We start from the raw sequence: 7,801 nt of genomic DNA on the forward strand, positions 1-7,801 counted from the left end.
TTTCTGATAGCTGAGTAATATTCCATTGTATATATGGACCACAGCTTCTTAATCCAGTCATCTGTTGAAGGGCATCTCGGCTCCTTCCATGATTTGGCTATTGTGGACAATGCAGCTATGAACATTGGGGTGCATATGGCCCTTCTCTTTACTACGTCTGTATCTTTGGGGTAAACACCCAGTAGTGCAATGGCTGGATCTTAGGGTAGCTCAATTTTTAACTTTTTAAGGGACCTCCACACTGTTTTCCAGAGTGGCTGAAACAACTTGCATTCCCACCAACAATGAAGGAGGGATCCCCTTTCTCCACATCCTCCCCAACAATTGTTGTTTCTTGCGNATTCCCACCAACAATGTAGGAGGGATCCCCTTTCTCCACATCCTCTCCAACAATTGTTGTTTCTTGCCTTGTCTATCTTTGCCATTCTAACTGGCGTAAGGTGGTATCTCAGTGTGGTTTTGATTTGAATTTCCCTGATGGCTAATGATTTTGAACATTTTTTCATGTGTCTGTTAGCCATTTGTATGTCTTCATTGGAAAAGTGTCTGTTCATATCTTCTGCCCATTTTTTGACTTGTTTATTTGTTTCTCATGTATTGAGTTTGAGAAGTTCTTTGTAGATCTTGCATACCAGTCTTTTAACTGTGGTGTCCTTTGCAAATATATTCTCCCATTCCGTGGGCTGTCTCTTAGTTTTTTTGACTGTTTCCTTGGCTGTGCAGAAGCTCTTTATCCTGATAAAGTCCCATAAGTTCATTTTATCTTTTATTTCTCTTGCCTTTGGCGATGTGTCGTGAAAAAGGTTGCTCTGGCCGATGTCATAGAAGTTGTTGCCTATGCCTATGTTCTCCTCTAGAATTTTGATGGATTCCTGTCTCACATTGAGATCTTTCATCCATTTGGAGTTTGTATATGGTGTGAGAGAGTGGTCAAGTTTCATTCTCTTGCATGTAGCTGTCCAATTTTAACAACACCATTTATTGAAGAGACTGTCTTTTTTCCACCGGATGTTTTTTCCTGCTTTATCAAAGATTAGTTGCCCAAAGAGCCGAGGGTCCATTTCTGGGTTCTCTATTCTGTTCCATTGGTCGATGTGTCTGTTTTTGTGCCAGTACCATGCTGTCTTTGTGATCACAGCTTTGTAGTACAGCTCGAAATCCGGCATTGTGATGCCCCCAGCTTTGTTTTTCCTTTTCAACAGTTCCTTGGAGATTCGGGGCCTTTTCTGGTTCCATACAAATTTAAGGACTATTTGTTCCAGTTCTTTGAAANATTTCTGCTCTAATCTTGGTCAACTCCTTCCTTGTCAGTGGGTTAGGCCTGTCCCTCTGTTGCTGTTCCAGTTTCTTGAGGTGAGAATATAGAAACTGCATTTTAGATTTTTCTATTCTTTTGAGTGAGGCTTGGATGGCTATGTATTTCCCCCTTAGGACTGCCTTTGCAGTATCCCATAGGTTTTGGACCGTTGTGTATTCATTCTCGTTGGTCTCCATAAATTGTTTAATTTGTTTTTTGATTTCCTGGTTTATCGAGTCATTCTTGAGCAGGATGGTTCTTAGCCTCCAAGTGTTTGAGTTTCTTCCAGGTTTTTCCTTGTGGTTGAGTTCCAATTTCAGAGCGTTGTGGTCTGAGAATATGCAGGGGATAATTTCAATCTTTTGGTATTGGCTGAGACCTGTTTTGTGTCCCAGAGCATGATCTATTCTTGAGAATGTTCCATGGGCATTTGAATAGAATGAGTATTCTTTGGTTCTGGGGTGTAGTGTTCTATATATATCTATGAGGTCCAACTCGTCGAGTATGGCATTCAAAGCCTTTGATTCTTTGCTTAGTTTTTGCCAGGGTGTTCTGTCTATTTCTGATAGTGGGGTGTTGAGGTCCCCTACTATTACTGTGTTCTTATCTATATGTCTCTTTATTTTGGTTAAGAGTTGGCTTGTGTATCTTGCTGCTCCCCTGTTGGGGGCATATATATTAATAATTGTCATATCCACTTGTTGAATACTTCCTTTAAGAATAATATAGTGCTCTTCTGTGTCTCTAACTATAGTTTTTAGTTTAAAATCCAATCTATCTGATATTAGAATTGCTACCCCAGCTTTCTTCTGAGGTCCATTTGTGTGAAAGATGATACTCCATCCCCTTACTCTAAGTCTGAATGCATCTTTGGGTTCAAAATGAGTCTCTTGTAGACAGCAAATGGATGGGTCATGTCTTTTTATCCAATCTGCAACNCTTCTGAGGTCCATTAGTGTGAAAGATGATACTCCATCCCTTTACTGTCAGTCTGAATGTATCTTTGGGTTCAAAATGAGTCTCTTGTAGGCAGCAAATGGATGGGTCATTTCTTTTTATCCAATCTGCAATGCTGTGGCATTTTATGGGAGCATGTAGGCCATTTGCATTGAGACTGAGTATTGAGAGGTATGATTTTAATGATGCCATATTGCCAGTAAAGTCTTTGTTTCTATAGATTGTGACTTTCTGTTCTGCATCACTCTTGGGGCCTTTTTACCTTTATAGACCCCCCCCCCTTAATATCTCCTGTAGGGCTGGTTTTGTGGTTATGAAATTGGTCAATGACTGGCGATTTGGGAAGGTCTTTATTTCTCCATCAATTCTGAATGACAGCCTTGCTGGAAAAAGGATCCTTGGCTGCATGTTTTTCTCTGAAAGAGCTTTAAAAATGCCCCCCCCCCACTCTTTCTTTCATTCCAGGTCTGTGTAGACAGGTCTGACATAATTCTGATAACTTTGCCTTGGTACGTGCAAAATTTCTTTGCCCTGGCTGCTTTCAATAATCCTTGGATCTAATATTTGTGAAATTGCACTATGATGTGACGTGGCGTAGGTTTGTCGTGGTTGAGCTTGGGAGGGGTCCTCTCTGCCTCTTGGACATGAATGCTTCCTTTGCTAGATTAGGGAAGTTTTCAGCTATAATTTGTTCAAATATCTCTTCTAGACCTCTGTTTTTTTCCACTCCCTCAGGGATGCCGATGATTCTGACATTGGAACGTTTCATTGAGCCAGTAATCTCCCGTAACCTACATTCGTGGGTGTGGATTTTTTTAAGTCCATCTTCTATTTTCATTCTTTCTTCTACTAACCCATCCTCCAATTCGCTGATACGTTCCTCTGCCTCAGTGACCCTGGCCGTCAGAGCCTCTAGTTTTGAGTGCATTTGGCTCATAGAATTTTTAATTTCTGCCATTTTCATTCTTTCTTCTACTAACCCATCCTCCAATTCGCTGATACGTTCCTCTGCCTCAGTGACCCTGGCCGTATCATCTTGACCATTGTTACTCTGAATTCCATTTCTGATAATTTGGTTACATCCATATCCATTAGTTCTGTGGCAGAGGACACAGACTCGTTGTCTTTTCTTTGCTGGGGGGGAACTTCTCCTTTTCGTCATTCTGATGAGGAGAGGTTGCGGGGTTGTTCAGAGCCCAAATTATTGACCAGGACCCAGGCCGTGTGCCCTTGTTTTATAGGGATCTTAGGGATATGGGCTTCTTCTTTAAAGATTTTATTTATTTATGTGGCAGAGAGCCAACCAGCGAGAGAGGGAACACAAGCATGGGTGTGGGAGAGGAAGAAGCAGGCTCCCAGTGGAGGAGCCTGATGAGGGATTCCTTTTCCGGAACGCTGGGATCACGCCCTAAGCCGAAGACAGGTGCTTAATGAGTGTGCCACCCGGGCGCCCCGGGATGTGGGATTCTTGATTTTTCAGCTTGCTCTGGGGGAGGGGCCTGCCTCGCCAATACTCAGGCAACCCTGTTTGGGTAGAGTCTCTGTGTCCCCTGTGAGGGGGGATGGGGATGGGCACAGTGTGAGCCGGTATTTCCAGGCTTTTGTTCTCTGGCGGCTTTCCCTGGCGGTCTGCTGTGGCTCTTCCGAGAGTCGGAGCAGCAGTGGTCGAATCTCAGCCTCTGTCTCAGAACAGAGGGATTCAGGCCCATTCTCCACTGATGTTGTGGCCACTTTAACTCGTTACTGTTGGTGCTGCTCAACCCTGCAGCATCCCTGGATGTGTGTCCCACACCCGGTGTCCCAGCCCTCACTTCCAGGGCTGGCGTGTCTCTGTCCTTTGTGTTTCTAACGCCGCCAGCCGCCAGCCGCCCCGCGTGGGCTCCCGGAGCTCCTGGTCTCAGTCTGTTTCCAGTGAGCACACCAGAGTTCTGGAGTTCCGTGAGAAGTCTGGTGGCGTTCGCTCCCGGCTCACGGTCTCAGTCTGCTGTCTTGCGGGTGCTGTCCTCGATTCTGCCTGCTCCTCTGTGCAGGTGGCTACTGCTTCCCGGCACCCGAATGCAGCAGCTCCCTCCCCCTTCCATTTATCTTCCGATATCTGTGTGTGGTTTCACGGCTCCCCAGTTGGTACCTCAATACTCCGCACTGGAGATGTTCATTTGTAGAGATCCAGGTGTATCTTCCTGCGTCTCAGGCTGATTCCACGGATGTTTGGCTGGTCTGGTACTTATCCAGCTTGACTCAGGAGACTGGCTGAAAAAGGGGTCCCCTACTCCTCCGCCATCTTAAATTCTCCCTGAATTTCTCACTTTAGCTATCATCAACACAGATGTGATAGAAGCCATGAAAATAAATGAAATTTCTAAGGTAAAGAATGAGAAAAAGACAAAGGGCATTAAAAACTAAGTCCACAGAAAGATGTGGAAGAAAGAATAGCCGGTGAAGTAAATAAAGAATGAGTATATGAAGGAAAGGCAAACAATCAAGACAGATACTGCTAGGGAGGTAAGGGAAGAAAGCTAAAATCTGATTTTTCTGATAGTTATATAGATACACCACCATTTTATTAGTTACTGTTTTCTTACTACAGTCAATTTTGGTTTTTCTATAAAGTCACTGTGACTTTAAATATTAAATGTTTAATAATTGAATTAAATATTAAATTATTGCTTTTATGGGCAATACAGAGTTAGGTTCCTGTTAGCCTTTGGTCACAACATTTTTATCAACTGTTCACTACATAATTGATCACTTCATTGTTTCATGTATGTTTCTGTTTAAAGAATCCTTACTTAATACCTATTTAATTTTAAACAATATGGATTTGAAATTCATGGGTCCATGATAAACAGATTTTTCTCAGTAAATATATTGAAGACATTTTTGGAGACTTGCAATAATTTGGAAAAAAAAAACAAACCATGTAGCCTAGAAATACTGAAAAAATTAAGAAAAAGTTAGTTATGTCATGAATACATGAAACATATGTGGATACTAGTCTATTTCATTACTTATGACCACAAAATATATATAAAAATATATATATGACCACAAAATCTTTATAAAAGGTAAAATTTATCAAAACTTGTGCACACAGTTATCTACCATACATAGTGCCATTGGCAGTCAAGAGAAATATAAAGAAATGTAAAAATGCACTATTAAAACATAATGGCATGATATTAATTTGTAGTACATACGTACCACCATACTGATTTTGTAGCCACCTTCTGTTGCTATTGTGATATTGTGAGCATTTACTTAAAATGCCATGTGACTCTAAGCATCGCCACGTGATCAGTTTTCTCTCCAGTAAGTTGCATATCATAGTAAAAAGTGATGTCTCATGGTCTCTGGCGTTTTTTCATTGTGCTTAGTGCAATACCATAAACCTTAAATAAGACCATAGGACCCCTACAAAGTGCAGTAGTGATGCTGGAAGTTCTCCTAAGAAGCAAAGTCATGACATTACAAGAAAAAGTTGAGTTGCTTGATACGTACTATAGATTGAGGTCTGTAGCTGCAGTTACCTGCCATTTCAAGGTAAATGAATTCCGCATAAAAACATTGTAGAAGAAGAAGAAGAAGAAGAAGAAGAAAAGAAAGGAAGAAAAAAGAAAAAAGAAAAAAAGAGAAAAGGAAAGGAAATATGTGATCGCTGCAGTTACACCAGCAGACACAAAATCGTTGCACTTTTTGCAAAATACCTTGTTATCCTGTGTTAAAAATGCAACTTTTAAGTGGGCACAGGATTGCTATAAGAAAGGCATGCTTATAGACTCTAATATAATTTGAGAAAAGTGAATTCATTATATGACAGCTTAAGCAAAAAGAAGGTGAAGGATCTAAAAGCTGGAGAATTTAATGCTAGCAAAGGATGGTTTGATAATTTTAGGAAGAAGTTTGGCTTTAAAAATGTAAAGATAACAGGACCAGAAGCATCAGAGGAGTTCCCAGATGCCATTAAGAAAACCATTGGAAGACTATTTGTCTGAACGGGTTTTTAATACAGGCAAAAGTACCATATTCTGGAAAAGAATGCCACAGGACATTTATTAATAAGGAAGAGAAGCAAGCACTGGGAATTAAGGCAAGAAGGAATAGGTTGAATCTCCTGTTTTGTGTAAAAAAATCAAAACTGTCCTTATCTATAAAGCTGCAAACACTTGAGCCTTGAAGGGAAAAGATAAATACCAGCTGCCAGTCTTTCGGCTATATAACAAGAAGACATGGACAACAAGAACCCTTTTTCTGGATTGGTTCCGTTGATGTATTATTCCTGAAGTCAGGAAGTCAGAAAGTGCCTTGCCAGTAAGAGACTGCTTTTTAAAGTTCTTTCAATGTTGTACAACCCTCCTGGCCATCCAGAACCCCATGAATTCACCAAAGGTGCTGAAGTGGTCTACTTGCCCCCAAGCACATTGTCTCTAATTAAGCTCTAGATCCGAGTCATAAGGACCATCAAGGCTCATTACACATGGTACCCTTTGGAAAGGATTGTCAATGCTATGGAAGAGAACTCTGACAGAACATCATGAAAGTCTGGAAGGATTACATAATAGAAGATGCCATTGTGTTATAGAAAAGACTATGAGGGATGTCAAGCCCAAAATGATAAACTTCTGCTACAGAAAACTGCGTCTAGATGTTGTGCATGACTTCACAGGATTTATGACAGAGCCAATCAAGGATATTGTGAAAGAGATTGTGGATATGGCAAAAAAAGGTGGAGCGTGTGAAGGGTTTCAAGGTATGTATCTTAGAGAAATTCAAGAATGAATAGACACCACCAGAGGAATTAACAGAAGAGGACAATGTAAAGGAGTGCTTCTGGAGCAGTGCCAGGTGATGAGGAAGAAGACATAGAGGAAGCAGCGCCAGAAAACAAACTGACATTAGTCAATCTGGCAGAAGTGTTCCGATGATTCAACACTGTTTCTGATTTCTTTTATGACATGGACCCTTCTAGGATACAGGCACTGAAATGAAAGCAAACACTGGAAAAAGGATTAGTATTACATAGAAATATTTTTAGAGAAATAAAAAAAGCAAAACATTCAGACAGAAATTATGATTATGGTATTTCCACAGCATTGCACCTGTCTTTCCTGCCTCCTCTCCTACTTACTCCACCTTTTGCATCCCTGCAGCCCGTGAGACAGCAAGAGGAACCCCTCCTCCTCTTCCTCCTCCTCAGCTTACTCAGTGTGAAGATGGTGAGGATGAAGACCTCTATGATGAGTCACTTCCACTTAATGAACAGTAGACAATCATACAGTTAGTGAACCTATCTATTGTGCATGTGTATGAATGTCTTTGTGTAGAAATCTCATAACTGTATGGCAAGAGCTGGGTGAGAAGTTTTGTTATCATCATGATCATCACCTAAGTATTCACCACGTGGGCAAGATTTGCATGGAGGTGGATAGCCTGCCCTTAGGCCTAAGGTGAGTCATATTTTATATAAAATTAGTAATATGATAGTTTTTTTACAGTTTTATAACTTTGCTTTCAAAGAATTACATTACCAAAAGGTATGCCTTTCTCTAT

This window comes from Ailuropoda melanoleuca, chromosome 1 (genome assembly GCF_002007445.2).
Source record: "Ailuropoda melanoleuca isolate Jingjing chromosome 1, ASM200744v2, whole genome shotgun sequence".
NCBI classification, from domain to species: Eukaryota; Metazoa; Chordata; class Mammalia; order Carnivora; family Ursidae; genus Ailuropoda; species Ailuropoda melanoleuca.